The sequence below is a fragment of the Trachemys scripta genome, chromosome 10, assembly GCF_013100865.1.
Source record: "Trachemys scripta elegans isolate TJP31775 chromosome 10, CAS_Tse_1.0, whole genome shotgun sequence".
Lineage (NCBI taxonomy): Eukaryota > Metazoa > Chordata > Testudines > Emydidae > Trachemys > Trachemys scripta.
This window is the reverse complement of record NC_048307.1, coordinates 63,405,481-63,423,213: the sequence shown is the minus strand read 5'-3', so window position 1 is coordinate 63,423,213 and position 17,733 is coordinate 63,405,481.

The following is a 17,733-nucleotide window of genomic DNA, read 5'->3' as shown; positions in this document are numbered from 1 at the left end:
TGTACTGCATGAGAATCCATACAGCACTTAACTCTCAAAAGTATGTCTAGAATGTACTAGGCTCTGTCTAAATCTCCAGATGGATTGTTTGGGGGATCACTCTATTCTTCTATTGTACTGGAGGGGATATTCCCAGGACATTTCAACAGCAGACTAAATCATTTATTTCTTTAAGGACAACCCCAAGCCAGATTAACCATCCACACAATTTGCATAAGGATTGCCCATCTGCAAAAAAGAGATTCACCTCTAAGCAGGGCAACTTTAATGCTAACATGGGATTCTACAGCAGCCCCACTAACTCTGAATCAGAGCATTTCCTGCCCTCTCCTGAACCAATCCTACTTACTTTTGGGGATCCACAGGCTGGCTCCAAGTCCCCAAGTGGAGCATGGATTATGAATAGCTAGTGTTATTCCATCCCCATTTATGGAGGACTGGCTCAGGGGAGAATGGGTTTAAGCAGTACAATCTGGGTTGCAGCATCTTAAATCTCTGGATCATAAATGTGGGTGTCCAAAAAGAAAATATGGCTGTCACAACTATTTGTAGCCAAAATTTATATTTGTTTGTTTTAAACTTAATTGTTCCCCACTCCCCCACAGTTTTATAGATTATAAAGCCAGAAGGGACCATTGTGATCATCTAGTCCAGGGGTCGGCAACGTTTGGCACGCGACTCACCAGGGTAAGCACCGTGGCGGGCCGGGCCAGTTTATTTACCTGCTGATGCAGCAGGTTTGGCCGATCGTGGTCCCCATTGGCCGCGGTTAACCGTCCCGGGCCAATGGGGTGCTTACCCTGGTGAGCCACGTGCCAAACGTTGCCAACCCCTGATCTAGTCTGACCTCCTGCATAACACACACCATATGACTTCCCTGAATTAATTCCTGTTCGAACTAGAGCAGAGCTTTTATAAATATATCCAGTCTTGATTATTGTGATGTGCGCTGTGATCTCCTCCTTCAAGGACAAGCTATTGGTCAGGTGTGACCTGAATTTAAAAACCCTTGGTTCAGTGGCTGACCAGCAAGCATCCGTCCTGAGGCTGAAAATGAAATCTGACTTCCTGCCTCAGTTTCCATGGAAATAGCATTGAGCATTCATAATGCCCCATGTGATGCTAGGTGGATAGTACCAGTTTGTGTAATCCAACCTCAGATCATCTGAACCAGTTGGTCCAGATCTTTAAATGCTTGCCAGCAGCATATCCAGCAGGCAGAGAGTAAGTACATTTCACTTTGCCTGGACTGGTTGTATTTAGTTGCCAGGGTCTGCCAGATAATAGGATTTTTCCTGGCCTGTCTTATAAGACAAATAATTAAAGTTCTACTATGATTTTAAATCAGTTTCTCAGCACCTAAAATCTCGCTTCTATGATCAGAATGAAACCTTCCATGCCTGCACATTCCTATTTGGGCACTCTGAACTAGGTTGTGGTTTTATAATAGTATGTAGCTCTTATATAGCACTTTAAAAAGGAGGTATCATTTTCCCTATTTTATAGATGGGGAAACTGAGGCACAGAGTGGTGACGTGTCACCCAGCCCAGTGGCACAGCTGGGAATAGAATTCAGGTCTCCTGAGTCACAGTCCGGGCCTGCTTCTACAGTCCTGCATGGGGAGCTGTGCTGAGTTGCTCCTTAGGCAGGCACAGCTTCCCCAGTCTGCTTGTGAGCATGGGGAGTGATCAATCTGATCCATCCATTGGGATGTCACAGGCTTTCCTCCACCCTGCACTACTGTATGAGCTGGTATGAGAGCAGGGGAGGCAAGGCCTCTACCTCTTTCTGCCCCCTTTATAGTGACCTGCTCAACAGCAGTGGTTCCTGTGCTTGCCAGAGTGCAGGGACTGCTAATGTGGGAGGGTTCATCTCCCCCCACCCCCAGCCCCATGCATGGCTATGCAGAGCCATTCACTGTCTGGCCTTCATTTTTTACTTGATCGGTGAGCATCTGGCTGGACGCGGAAAATGAAATCTGGCTTTCTGCCTCAGGTACAATGTAAATAGCACTGAACTTGAAGAATCAGGGCCCCTAGTTCAGATAAGTGCCTTTGCAAGTCAACAACATATAACAAACATGCCTTCAGCTTTCTACACCAAGCACAAGGTGTATTGGGTCATTTTGGACGTATGCAAGTATTAACCATAGAATCATAGAAATGTTGGGCTGGAAGGGACCTCAAGAGGCCATCAAGTACAACAGGGGTCGGCAATGTTTGGCACATGGCTCGCCAGGGTAAGCACCCTGGCGGGCTGGGCTAGTTTATTTACCTGCTGACACGGCAGGTTCGGCCGATCGCGGCCCCCACTGGCCGCGGTTCGCCGTCCCGGGACAATGGGGGCAGCGAGAAGCCACAGCCGGCACATTGCTTGCCCGCTCCACTTCCCGCCGCCCCCATTGGCCCGGGACGGCTAACCGTGGCCAGTGGGGGCCGCGATTGGCCGAACCTGCCGCGTCAGCAGGTAAATAAAACTGGCCCGGCCCGCCAGGGTGCTTACCCTGGCGAGCCGCGTGCCAAATGTTGCCGACCCCTGAAGTACAACCTTCTGTGCTGAGGCAGGACCAATTAAACTTAGACCATCCCTGACAGGTGTTTGTCCAACCTGCTCTTAGAAATCTCCAATAATGGGGATTCCACAACCTCCCTTGGAAGCCTGTTTCAGAGCTTAACTACCCTTATAGTTAGGAAGTTTTTCCTAATATCTAATCTAAATCTCCCTTGCTGCAGATCAAGTTCACTACTTCTTGTTCTACCTCCAGTGGACATGGAGAACAATTGATCCCCGTCCTCTTTATAACAGCCCTTAACACGTTTGAAGATGGTTATCAGGTTCCTCCCTCCCCACCCCCGTCATCTTTTCTCAGGACTAAACATGCCCAGTTTTTTAAACTTTTCCTCATAGGTCAGGTTTCCTAAACCTTTTATCATTTTTGTTGCTGTCCTCTGGACTCTAGCCAACTTATCCACATCTTTCCTGAAGTGAGGCACCCAGAATTGGACACAGTATTCCAGCTGAGGCCTCACCAATGCCAAGTAGAGTGGGACAGTTACCAACCATGTCCTACATACAAGACTCCTCTTAATACAGCCCACACTGATATTAGCCTTTTTTGTAACTGTTGACTCATATTCAATGTGTGATCCACTATAACCCCAGGATCCTTTTCAGCAGTACCATCTAGCCAGTTATTCCCTATTTTGTAGTTGCGCCTTTGATTTTTCCTTCCTAATTGTAGTATTTTGCACTTGTCTTTATTAAATTTTGTTTATTTCAGACTAATTCTCTAATTTGTCAAAGTTGTTTTGAATTCTAATCCTGACTTCCAAAGTGCTTGTGTCATCCGCAAATTTTATAAGCAGTCTTTCAACTCCATTCTCCAAGTCCTTAATGAAAATATTGAGTAGTACTGGATCTCTGCAGGATCACCCTAGATACAGCTTCCCAGTTTGACAGTGAATCCCTGGTAACCACTCTTTGAGTATAGTCTTTACCCATTTGTGCATCCACCTTACAGTAATTTCATCTAGATCTTATTTCCCTTGTTTGTGTTATGACCCACAGGTCTCAAACGTGGGTCTGGAGAGTTTCTAGGAGCAGGCAGCAGTGATACTCCAACTCTCCATCTGGAAGCCTGCTGGCACTTGCTTACCTGGGACCCACGAAGCGGAACACCAGTTTGAGGCTCTGCTGCTGCAGTCCTATTGGCGGTGTCCCAGAGCAACTGATTGGCCTGTTGGCCCTACTTAAGCCTGCAGCAGGAACAGGAAGCTGTCTGTACAAGTGAGCTTCACCCTTTCCTGGGCTGAATGACTTCCTGCTCCTCTGGCTTGATTTCCTGGCATCTGATTTGTGGTTCTGATCTCCCGGTATGCTGACTCCTGTCTTGTGACTGTGGACTTTGTTTCTGACTACTAGGTCTGGCTACCCATGATCTGTGATAGTTTGCTCATGAGACTGTCACATGGAACTGTGTTGAAAGCTTTACTAAAATCAAGATATCACATCTACTGCCTCTTCTCTATCCACTAGGCCAGTAACCCTGTCAAAGAAGGAAATTAAATTGGCTTGGCATGAAGTGTTCTTGACAAAACCATGCTGGTTATTTCTTATAACCCTATCATCCTCTAAGTGCTTACAAATTGATTGCTAAATAGTTTGTTACAGTATCTTTCCAGGTACTGAAGTTTGACTGATCTATAATTCTCTGGGTTCTTTTTCTCCCCCTTTTCTCCCCTTAACTTTTAAAGATAAGTACTAAGTTTTCTCTTCTCTAGTTCTCTGGGACCTAACCTGTCCTCCAGGACTTCTTGAACTTAATTGCTAATGGTTCCAAGATTGCTTCAGCCAGTTCCTTAAGTATCCCTAAATATCAAACATAACATTCTGAGAGAATATGGATTGAATATCAAGGGAGCTAGGGCTAAACTGTTTTCAATAGCAGATTCTTTACTAACACATGAAACTGATCCCAGCCTGAGCTTAGCACCTTTCAGAAAAGGCACATCTATTTATCCAGCTCTTCTTTCTATGGATACCTAGTCTACTGACGATATTCTTCCTATCTCTATCCTTTTAAAGCCATGATGCTTACGGGAGTCATTGTGTATTAGTTCCCTATAAATGGAAATTGGTTTCGCCTTAGTCTCAACTATATACATTGAACCCAGCTACTACAGTCAGTTCCACACAAATGCCTGTAATAAATAAATAAATAAATAACGTATTTAGCTCAGGCTTTGCATATTCCTTTTATTTCTATAGGCTGTATAATGCTATTGCTATGAATGAAAGTGTGACTGTATTGTACAGTATCTGCTGTTTGTCTTTGTGTGCATTTCAGAGAGGGTACAAATCCCAGTACTGCACAGACCTCCCCTGTGCTACGCTTTCCCCACAGACATATAATAATCTTTAAAATATTGTTTATTTCAACCATTGAAAAAGAAATTACACAAATCCCTTTGTGGGCATTATATTTGACCTCTGACACATGCATTAGGCTGTCAGGTTGGAAGAGGCTCGCATTCTAAGGACTGAAGGATTATAATCTATTGCTAAGTATTTGTGGGAGTACTCTTGTGATTATAAAAGTCTCTTCACTCACTCTTGGGCTGGGTGCCAGAACTACTGAGCTTTGCTTTGTGGGTCTCTCAGCCTGAGCATTCACAAGTGAAACTCACAGCTATTATAAAACCCAGTCAGATCGCTAGCTGAACACTCTTAACCTCATAGTTGTCCACACAAAGGGTGTTTCATACTGTGAAACAAAGCACCCTTAGATTGTTCCATTTTACATATTCGACTGTTCCATGTTAAATTCACACCAAAACGAAGAAACATTCTTAATTTTAATAAAATACAATGGGTAAAATTCAGCTCTTATTAAAGTCCATGTGAGTTTTGACATAGATTTCAACAGATCTAGGATTCCATCCACTATCTCACGTTAATTTAATAGTTATTTTAGCTATTTAAAGTCAAGTAATTTATAATAGACATATTACATATGCCCCTTTACACTGGATATGTCTTATGAGGCTGGAAGATCAGGGATTAATCCTGGCCCTATTGAAGTCAATAGCAAAACTCCCATTAACTTCGGTAAGGCCAGGATTTCACCCCTTGTTTCTATTCCTGGAATTGCAACAAATTTCCTATGGCAACTTGTGCAAGTCATGTAAGAACTTGGTTCCTCAGTCTCCTCATCTGTAAAATGGAGATAATACTGCTGTATCCTCTAGACAGAAAAGAAGACAAATCATTTTGTTAGAAAGATTATCAGAGGGAAGTCAGTATTGCTGTCAGAAATCAACCATGTCCAAGGAAATTAGAAAGATAAATTCAGGGCCTTAACATGTCACTTGCCAGTCTAGTATACACCAGGCCTTCAGGACAATAAATAAACAGAATAAGATCAGCATCTATAATCACCCTATACAAAACACCTTTATACCAGAATAAGGCTTGGTCTATGCCTAAAAAAAATTCGCCCCCAACCAACATAACCATGCCAGCAAAACCATCAGGATAGATGCAGTTATACTGACAACACAGTCCCTTTGCCATCATAGCTTACTTTATTCAGGGAAGTGGTATAAGGTATGCTGGCAAGAAGGCTCTTTTGCAGTAGGTTGCTGATATTGGTTGGACATATTCCTGCAGGTTTCATCACATGACATAACCTTTAATTCCTGGAGACTCCAGGACTATCCTGGAAGGTTGGCAAACCTAGTTTTGCAGGTATGTGCGGCATCTCCACTGTGAAAGTTTCCAGGTATGGCTATACTAGGAAACCCTTTTTAGTGTAGACAAGGCCTGAGCGTCTCCACACAGAGGGGGCTGCACCGCTTTAACTGTACCGGTAGAATTAAATCGGGACAACTTCTGGGTATCCCACAAAGCTATCCCGCTCACCCAGGACTACAACTCCCATGATGCCTGTGGCTGTCTTGTGCTCTGAGAGAGGGTGCGCAGGCGTAGTGACGGGGGGGGGGAGAGGAACAGTTTCGCGGAGGAGAGGTGGAGGACGCTGGGTGTCTGCCGGTGCCGGGGTGAGTCTGTGGGGGCAGGTGGTTGCGGGCGGGCGCGCGGGCTGTCTCGGGGCTGGGCCCGGCCCGGGTGCAGCCCGCGGTGGGGAGAGGCCCGGCTGGGGGCAGCGGGCAGAGCCTCCCCGGACACAGGGCGTGGGGCGGGGTGCGCCGAGCCGAGCTGCCGGTGCGGGTCTCGGGGAGGCGCCGCGCGCCCCGCAAGCCGGGCACGAGGCTCCCCGCTGGGCGCGAGGCTGCTCTACTCGGGGTGTCCCCAGGAGCAGGGAAAGGTTTGGTCCAAGGGGCTCTGGCAGCGTCACAGCTCCACGCCCCGGGAAACTTCCTCCTTCCTTTGTCGCTGCGCTCAGCGCCCCCGCCCCCGGGATTCCCTGCCGCGCTGCTTTATCTGCCTCCTGACTTGAAAGGCTCATTAGCGTCCCACCAAGGGAACCCCCCCTCCCCCCATCCTCCTGAAACTCGCTGTCCTCGGGCTCTGGGAACAGCAACTTTCCCACTCTCTCCTCCCACCCCTACCCATTGCTCTGCGGCTTGCATTGTAATTGGCTCTGTTAGAACATGCAGCCTTCAAGAGCCTTGGGATGGTTTCTCGTTTCTTAAGCCATTCAGTTCATCCCCCGGCCCCTGATATGTTCTGGCTTGGGGCCTTGGTCTGTTGCTTTGAGATCTCCAGCCGAGTTTTGTTAACTATCGGAAAATAAATGCCCTGTCTGAAAACTTTCTTCATTCGTGTTGATGTTGATTATTTATTCGATAATAAATCAAGATATTTGCAAAACAAAGGTTTGGTGTTACAGAAATCATGATCACGTCTCACCCACACCTGCATTCTAAATCAACAGATTGGAAGTGTACTGCTTTTCTGTGTTAGGCTTGGAAGCATATGTTTGTAAAACAGCTTTACTTAAAAATGTAATAGAATAATCATCACAGGTCACCTGCAGAAGGGAGAAAAAAATAGGCTAGTACTCTGTTTAGCATTTTTCTGAGGTATAAAGAAGGCCTTGAAATGGCTTTTGCCAAAAAAAAAAAAAAAAAAGTCTGTGGGGTGACCTTTTTTTTTAATGTGTGTGTTTTTTTTTTTTTTTACATTAGAAGTGTTTGACTCTTTCTTTCATTATATTCTAAAATTCTTGGTGTTTTAAAATAACATCTATTTAGCTTAGTAACAGTTTGGCGAAAGGAAGCCTTTGTTAAAAATTCAGCTTCCCCCTCACCCCCTTCCTCAATCCCTTCAAGTGAAGTATGCAAGCTAACAATGTATGTTTTCTGAGACCCCGAGCCACTCCTCCCCTAAAAACAATGGAAAGGGCACATCACAATTTTTTAATCTTCAGATCATCTTTAATATATGTGAGTATCAGTATTGCACTTAGCTTTCTTGTTGTTTTGAAGACATGAATTCAAACATTCCTTTCTTATTGTTTTCAAGACATGAATTCCAAGTAGCAGGTATGTGTTAACCTTTCTATATCAGCAGTCTGACTGATCATATAAAATAGCTACAATTTATACTTTAAAAAGTTGGCCTGCAGAATCAGAGCTCTCTCTTTCTCTCCTCAAGCTTTGACACAACTCTCTTAAATTGTTTTGTACGTGTTCTGTAACTTAAAAACTGTGCTTATAAATAATTTTTAGAAGGCTACTTGCCAAGGAATGCTTTTCTGGCATACCTATGTTTAACAAAATGATATGTACTATATGGAGTGTTAATGTAGAAATCTTCCGGTAATGAAAACTGCATGTCTCATGAGGCTGTGTTCAAACAGGAAATAAGCCCATTATAAAGATATGTTTACGTCAAGGCATGTAACTTGAATGACAAGGTTCAGTGGGCCCCTTTGCAGTGTAAATGTGCATATACTTGTCTGTTTCTGTGTGCTCTGAGATTCTCATGAACAAGCTTGCTGTGTTGGCTTCTGAAAGGTAAACTGTGACCTAATGTATTCTAAAACATGATGTTAAGTTCTTTAAGCTAGAAAAAATAACTCTAGAGGAAGGCAGAAACAAATATTTTAAAAATATATATTTTAAATAATTGCCATGTTATCAGCAGTGGCAAAGTTAGAAGATAGTTGGGTAATCCCGGAATGTAATTTAAAACAGGAAAATAGCGAGTAGGCTATTTCAGTAAAAAATTTCAGATCATAGATATTCAAACAGCTGTGTTTACAATAACCCTGTTGCAGTAGAGACAAGAAAAGAAATCGTATCTGGGGAAACAACAATTATTCTAGCTGGGGTAATTTCACGTTAATATGCCTTAACTCAAATTTACTTTAACACAGTTAATGTATCCTATACAATTACATTTTGCTAACTGATTGTGTATATAGATTTTTGATACACAGAAGCTTTAATGGGATGAATGATTTGGCATGGACTAGTCCTTCAGAACTTGGAAGGCTTGGTCTTTTTGCTTTTCTTTCCATTGTTAGACTACCAAGTATGTGGGATGAATTTAAAATAGTTTGGTAACTGCTAAAACTTGTTTTGATATTCTAGATGAAAAGATAAAAGGGGAGCATCTTAAAGTGAATTTTTCCTTTCCCCTTTTTGTTTCAGGCCCATGAGTGGGTCGTCACTGCTAAATAAGCAAAAAATTGAGAAATTATGTTGCATGCTATCTGGAAAATTAAAACTAAAGCATACTTTGTCTTTTCTGTTTTTGTTAGAGGATAACAAATCACTTTTGAAAATGCTACATGTGTGCAGTGTATGAGCAGGAAGTCCTTAAGTGTACACACACCTGTAACCTTAGCAAGTGATTTCTGCCACAGGCGCTCTTACCTCCCCAGGGCAGTTGATAACTGCAGGATTGTAGCTAGTTTGAATTAGTGTGTGTTAAGGCTTTTTTATTCTGGTATGCTTATCTTTCTGTTCTCCAGTTCAAGGTCTGGCATTTATCTACGATCGTAATACCTGCCCTTCGGCTAGCAAGGCTTACAAATCTGGAAATGCCTTTAAGCTGGTTGTGCTGAAGAGCACAGCTCATTCACCTGCTGTTCCCAGAAGCTCTGTGTCATTGCTACAGTGCTTTCAGCCCAATAAATGAAAAACCCAGTGTTCTTGAATCAGTCTCCTGTGGGAAATTTCATAATGTTATCTACTAGGTTATTTTGCTGTTCAGTCCTATTTGTATGATTCTATGGAATGGGTGATTGCGTTTTTAAGAAATAAGCATCCAGGTGTAGGATCTTATTGGACAAGATTATTAGGAATAATGTAGCCATCTCTTAAAACAACCCAGGACTGTGCTCACTTTGCATCTTTATTAATGCTATGTATTTATGGACTAAAAGTATAAGCACAAAAAGTAAACACTGCTAAGCTGAAAAGAGTCAGTAGCTCTTACTGATGTAGAGGGAAAAAAAGCAGGTATTGGGCAATATAGATTCTTCCAAATGTAATCTTTGGTGGAAACATTTTTTCTTTGCAGGTATATGGAGGTGCAAAACTGCAACATCTGAGTTTGTGATTCTGTATTGGGGATTCCAGTTGCCCACAAAGGCATCTGTTACTTTGACCAGAAAAGTGCTCTTGGTTGATTGCGGTCATTTGACAGGACAATTGGCATAATGTATATAAGTTTCATTATAAGGTGAACTGCATTTTCTCCAACTATATCAAAATTTACAGTGAGAAAAATCTACAACTTGCACTGTAGAAAAACTAGAGTGGTGTAACCCAAGATGGGAATCCATCTAATGTAGTGGTTCCCAGTGCGGTGCCTGCGGGTGCCGTGGTGCCTGCCGGGGCATTTATGTGCACCCGCCTAGTGCCCAGGGGAGAGAAGCTGCGGCCCCGCGCCTGACAGGACAGAGAACTCCGGGGCTGCAGGCACTGGTGTTCTCGGTCCCAGGTAGGTGCGGGGCCGTGGCTTAAGCTGGAGAGAAGCCATGGCCCCACGCTTGCCAGGGACAGAGAACTCCGGAGCTTCAGGCTGCGGGCGCTGGTGTTCTCGGTCCCTGGCAGGCGCGGGGCTGGGGCTTAAGCCGGAGAGAAGCCGCGGCCCCGCACCTGCTGGGGACAGAGAACTCCAGGGCTGCAGGCTGCGGGCGCCGGTGTTCTCTGTCCCTGGCAGGCACGGGGCCCATCTAATGCCCAGCAGGGGAGAGAAGCCGGGGCCCCGCGCCTGCTGGGGACAGAGTACTCCGGGGCTGTGGGCGCCGGTGTTCTCTGTCCTCGCGGCTTCTCTTTGGTTTTTCTCTTCTCTCTGGATTTGTATATTATGTAATATTGTATATGATGTTTTTCGTATTATTTAATGTACCAATACAGAATAAGCCTTGAAAAATTGTTGGCACCCGCCACACTCTTCTGAAAACATGAATGAGCTACTGGCCACAAAAAGGTTGGGGACCACTGATGTAATGGATATATAACTCTTTAGGACTGGATTGGTTATGAAGAGAAAATGATTGCCATTTCGGGGCCAAGCACATGAAACAATTTGGTGGTGTAAGCTTAGTTCTTAGTAGTAGGTGGCCGTATCACAAAATTACCATAACTCTCCAAAAATGGTACTCTGATTGGATGATTCAGCAGAAATGCCAAGGTTTGAATGGCTGTAAATCAGTGGTCACCAACTGGTACATCATGATCGACTGGTCGATCCTGGAGCCTCTGCCAGTCGATCGCAATCTCTGTCCGCTAAAAGTCCAGCGGGGCTAAGGCAGGGGCCCCACTCTGCTCTGGGAAGCAGCCAGCACACCCCTGAGGTCCTGGGGGAGGGGCAGGTGTGTCTGCACACTACTCCTGCCTGCAAGCACTGACCTCGCAGCTCCTGTTGGCCAGGAACGGGGAACTGGGGCCAATGGGAGCTCTGGGGATGGTACCTGCAGAGAGGGGCAGCGGGCGGAACCATGTGCACCCCATCTCCTCCTTCCCCCCACTCCACCCCAGGGGCTGTAGGGGTGTGCTGGCCGCTTCTGGGAGCTGTGTGGGGCCGGGGTAGGCAGGGAGCTTTCCTTAGCCTTGCTGAGCTGCTGCCTGAGCTAAGCACCAACTGGTGGAAACCCGCATGCCCCCCGCCCCGAGCCCTATCCTGGAGCCAGCACCCCAAATCCCCTCCTGCTCCCCAACCCTCTCCCGAGCCCCCTCCTGGAGCCAGCACCCTGTACCCCTCCTGCACCCCAACATTCTGCCCCAGCCCAAAGCCCTCACCCCCTCCTGCACCCATGCCCCAGGCTCAGCCCAGAGCCTCCATCCACACGCCGAACCCCCCAGCCCAGAGCCCCTCCTGGAGCCAGCACCCCGTACCCCCTGCACCCCAACACTCTGTCCCAGCCTGGAGCCCCCTCCTGCACCCCAACACTCTGCCTCAGCCCGAAGCCCTCACCCCCTCCTGCATCCATGCCCCAGGCTCAGCCCAGAACCCCTTTCCACATGTCGAACCCCTCAGCCCCAGCCTGGAGCCCACAGTCCTTCCTGCGCCACAACCACCTGCCCCAGCCTGGTGAAAGTGAGTGAGGGTGGGGGAGGGTGAGCGATGGAGGGAGGGGATCAGGCCCTCAGGGAAGGGATGAGGTAAATCCTGAGTTGCACTTAAATTCAAAAAGTGATCTTGTGCGTAAAAAAAGGTTGGAGACCACTGCTCTAAGTAGTAGTGCGTAGTACTATTAATGCGGGATCCCACAATGAGAGTCTAAAACTAAGAATGTGCTGGTATTCATATTGCATTTATGTCACTTTAAAATAGACTTCTTATTTCTTCTAGTTTTGGTAAATGAAGATAAGTTGTTAAGTTTTGTTTAAAGAGAATGTGGGGTTCATAAATGGTTATGTGTATTCTTGTACATTGAGAGTTAAAGTTGCTGGCATTGTAAGACTTCCTTTGGGGAAAACTTTAGATTAGGCTCCATTAAGCAGCTGGAACTGTTTCAGTCTCTGATTGATGGTGGAATGCTGATAAAATCTGCCCGTAGACCCTCCTCTCCCTGCCAATTTAGATTCATCCGGGGGCTGATTGGAAGAAGACTCTGGAGTAACAAATGGGGGTAAAGTGAACTCTGTAAGCTTGCTGGCAAAAAAAACAGCTCCATTTGTTTTTATGATGTCACTTCTATTTTAAAATCTGAGCTAAAAAAAAAAAAACCAGTTTAGTGACTTCAGTAAAGCTTAAGATTTCAGTTTCAACTCTCCCCCACAAAACTATGATTAGAGAAATATTAAGGCCCTGGGAAACTGTCCTGAAAGGTACTGGAGGTAAATTTCTCAGGGATGTCTTTGAAGGAAAAATAAAAAAATTAGGTCTTGTTAAGCATTCAGTTCCAATCCACACTTTAAGAGAACACATTTACAGAATAATTCAGGTGTTGAGGTGAGATGTATGAAAGTAGCTGAACAGTCCTTTAGAGGTTGATGACTCAGCTAATATAAGCAGCATAACATAAGAATATTTCTCTCCAGTGCTTTTATTTCTGTTGTTGCTCATCATTTTCCCAGGCAGCAGTAGAGTGACCTGATTCCTGTTTTTTTCACTCCTGTCCATAGTGTTCTAACCAGTCTCATGTTTTAACTCTCCTGTTGCTGCTTAAACCTAGGACTAGCAGAGGAGACTTTGGCGTTGTCTGAATGCAGACTGGGACAGCACTGCATTAATTCATATTTGGAATGTAATACTTTTAGTGATGATGACTGCTAAAAACTATTTGTAAATGAAAGGTCAAATTTGCCAAAAAATCATGGCTTTGTCCTCCTCCCTCCCTTGCACCCCCCTCCCCTTAATAAAGTTTTCTATTTGACTGGCAAATGGGAGAATAAATTCCTCAAGTCCAGCTATATTGTTCTAGTATCTTAGTTATATGTACTCTGAGGATAGTGACCTTTCAGACTTCTACGTGCAAAGTTTAAGCTGTAAACTATAAAGTAAGATCAGTGGAAAACACTGGATCCTAGATTGACAGGGGAACTTTGAGATGTGGTTTGGAATGATTAATTCAAATAACAATGGCATTAACATGGCTGTAGCGAAAGCTTTTGTGAAAATGAATTGTTTAGTAAATTGGATGCTGCTTTGCAGAAAAGGGCACTATGTGCTCCAAAGAGCTTACAATCTAAATACTTCTTCCTGCCTCCTGTGATGGAGTGGGAATTTTCTGTAATATTTTGCATGAATATTGTGTGTACCTAAGGCCTTGCCTACACTGGCGCTGTACAGCGCTGCAACTTGCTGCGCTCAGGGGTGTGAACCCCCCCCCCCCAGCGCAGCGAGTGCAGTGCTGTAAAGCGTCAGTGTGATCAGAGCCTGCAGCGCTGCATGCTCACTTGCAGCACTGCAAGCTACTCCCCCCTCGGAGAGCTCTCGCAGCGCTGGCGGTGCGACTACACGCGGCAGTGCTGTGAATTCCCAAGTGTAGCCAAGGCCTCAGTTTCCCCTGTATGCTATATTGTTAACTAGGTAGCGGGAAAAGATTGTTTACTCTCTGCAGAGACCCAGAGATACAGGTGTGATCCATGCCTATTGTCTGGGGCCTGGGCCCCATGTGACAATGGTTACCTGGGAACAAGAACAAAGGACTGGGGAGGGACACGGTTGGGGGTTGTTAAGTGTAAGCCGCTGGAAGCGGGACACTCTCCTGAACTAGCACAAAAGAGAGGCTCTGGGCTGACCCGGATGGACCATGCTGTAACTTTCTGTTCTATATGCTAACCAAGGACTTTCTATGCTGTTTTCTAGACAGCTAATAAACCCTACTGCTTTTACAATGCTAGCTGAGAGTCACTGCAGTGGCTGAAGTTGAGGGTGCATTGCTCCCTTTGGGTGTTCAGTTCTCTCTCAGGTGAATTAGCTGAAGGGAACTCATGTTGTGAAGCAGGGGCACTGAAGGCTCCAAGGTTCGGTCTAAGAAGGCGGTGAAGCCAAGTGTCTTATCCTAGTGAAAGAGTGAGACCCTAAGGGGGCCTGGCACACTGAAGGGGTTCTCCAGGGACTATTCCAGAGCACTGGACCTATGGATCTGTGACACCAATATTTTGTAATGAATGAAATAGCGCACAAGCACATTTTTGAAACTAGTTGTTTGTATTGAATGATGGAAAGCAAATAAGTGCCAAATTTAACAGTAAATTATAGCACCTTAGTATAGTTAATGGGAGGTGAAGAGTTCTAGCTTAGCAGGAATAACTGCATAGAACTGCTGTTTGCCCTGTACTAAGAGTACTGGAAAGCCTGGCAGCTTTTTGTAGCTGAGTATGTTTTATATAGATCTTAATCTTCTTTTGCAGACCACATTCTGCAGATAGTCGTCATGGTCAGGGACTCTTTTTGTACAGTGCCTAACACAGTGGAGTCCTGTTTCATGACTAGGGCTCCTAGACATTACAGTAGTACATATACTTGTCACAACGATCAGTGTTACATGGTAATCTTTTTTGGACGATGCCTTTTACTAAAAATGAAAAGTGTACTTTTAAAACTAGTCTAATCCTGATCCATAGGTATTTACACAGTGAACCCCAGAATGATTTTAAATGGTAGGTTCATACCAAATCTTGAAAGGTGACTCTCACTTGTTTTAAGTAAGAGTATGTGTCAGGGGACGCTTAACTTGCTAAGGAGAAGATTCAGGATATTACTCAAGTGTTCTGTTATAGTTTCCGATTTTATTTTAGTAAGCTTAACAAAACCCAAACCACGTATTCTATCCCACATCCTGTACACTCGCAATTGCATCTGTGTCACTAAGTCTGCAGTGGGTAGGGCTGGTGGTCTCCCACTGTATTCTGTAACAGGTGTCTGTAGGTTTTGCAAATGGATGGGAAGCTTAAAATTTCTTCCATACCCTGGAAATCTGTAGCCTCTCAGATGACCTAATCACTTGAGAGCCTTGATTGGTTTATGATGCACTATCAGTAGAACCATCAGGCCAGCTAGAACAGCTTCTGAGATCAATATAGTGACTATATGGCATCATATATAAGACAAATGAGGTCCATGGACTGCAAGTGGAATCTTAATATATTACCAATATTTATCTTGTGTAACTTCCAGATTACTTTCTCAAGGTGGAAGTGCTAAAGACAGTAAGTGGAAGGGAGTTGTGGGAGACTGTGTTGTTTGAGAAGTAGCACAAAGGCTGGTTGAAGAAGGCATATGGTACTGAAGTTGATCATATTGTTTTGGAGGAGGGGTTCGTTACTGAGCCACATCAGGACATTTTTTAATAGATTCGAATCACTGACAGCATTGCAAATTGTTTCAAATTATAAATAGCTTTGTGATATTTGAATGCAAACACTCTCCCAAAGTTGAAAAACAGCTTAACTTGGCACTCAGAGTATGCAGCTTAGTGGCTGACAATGCTGTGTAATTAGCTGCAGGAAATGTTTTCCTTTGAGATACTATACTGAATGGCTTAAATTAAAAGGAAGGGAAAAAACTTCTCTGTTCTAGAGTCAGAAGTTAGTTTGTATACATATTGTGTGGGATGAACTGTAGTTACATTAATTACTCTGCAGATACTGTGAATCCTTAACAAAACATTTCAGAAATACACCTCTACCTCGATATAACGCTGTCCTCAGGAGCCAAAATATCTTACTGCGTTATAAGTGAAACCGCGTTATATCGAAATTGCTTTGATCTGCCGGAGTGCCCCTCCCCTCCGGAATACTGCTTTACCGTGTTATATCCGAATTCGTGTTATATCGGGTCGTGTTATATCGGGGTAGAGGTGTACCATAAGGCTATGGCAACTGTAGCAGTCTGTGCTAGACTATAAGGTACAGAATTTAAGTTGATGGTGTCCTTTGTTAATTTTGAGTCACCACTTTTATGCACTTTCTTACATAAATCTGTACGTTCATAGAAATGTAGGGCTGGAAGAGACCTCAAGAAATCAAGTCCACCCCCCTGCTCTGAGGCAGGACCAAGTAAACTTAGATCATCCCTGACAGGTGTTTGTCCAACTTGCTCTTAAAAACACTCCACAACCTCCATTGGAAGCCTATTGCAGAGTTTAACTACCCTTATAGATAGAAATTTTTTCCTAATATATGGCCTAAATCTCAGAATTGGGTACAGTATTCCAGCTGTTACCTTACCAGTGCCAAGTAGAATGGGACAGTTACCTCCTGTGTCTTACATCCAGCAGTCCTATTAATACACCTTAGAACAGTGGTTCTCAAAGCCGGTCCGCCGCTTGTTCAGGGACAGCCCCAGCGAGCCGGGCCAGTTTGTTTACCTGCCCATCCATAGGTCTGGCCGATCGCGGCTCCCACTGGCCGCGGTTCGCCACTCCAGGCCAATGGGGGCTGCGGGAAGGGTGGCCAGCACATCCCTTGGCCCGCACCGCTTCCCGCAGCCCCCATCGGCCTGGGACGACAAACTGCGGCCAGTGGGATCCGCAATCGGCCAAACCTGCGAATGCGGCAGGTAAACAAACCAGCCCGGCCCTTCAAGGTGCTTACCCTGGCGAGCCGCGAGCCAAAGGTTGCTGACCCCTGCTGTACAATTACACATCCCTGTAATTTGCCTGCAGTGTTGGCTGATGTTATGGCAACTGAACATGATTCAGTGTTTAAATATGACAATGAATAGATTTTTTTCTGAGGGGAAAAATACCAGATTTAGTGTGAATCAAATCCAATTAAAATGGGCATATTTGTTTTATATTCTGTGAGGGAAAGCTATGTTTTTTCATATATACACAAGTATAAGTAACTCTATTCTACTTTTAAGCAGCATAAACAACACACATTTGTATATATTATTAATTAGTAGTAGTAGTAAATATTTCTACTGTGGCACTACCTAAGGGCAAACCTCATGAGAAACACATTGTGTTAGGTGCTGTACAAATACTTAAAATATTTATTAACTAGTTTGGATAAAATAAGAACCCTTCCAAACATTTTGTCCATTTTTAATATCAAATTCCAAAAAGCCTTTTAATGAGGTTTGGAAATGTTAGATAAATGGTTTTCCACTTCCAGTTTCTGTCCAGGAGACGCAACAGAACTGCTCAAATACTGTAAAGAAAGGCTGTTCTTTTCATAGGGTATTGCCAGCTATGATCTGAAATGAAAATTCCACAAATCTGGTAAGGAAATGTGTTTTCATAAAATTTCCAGATCAGTTTTCCAGTCTCTAGAAACTTCAAAATCAGTGATAACTTGAATACTACAGAAAGAGGCAGGAGGGGGAACAGGAAGATGCTTGGAAACAAATGAAGAGCG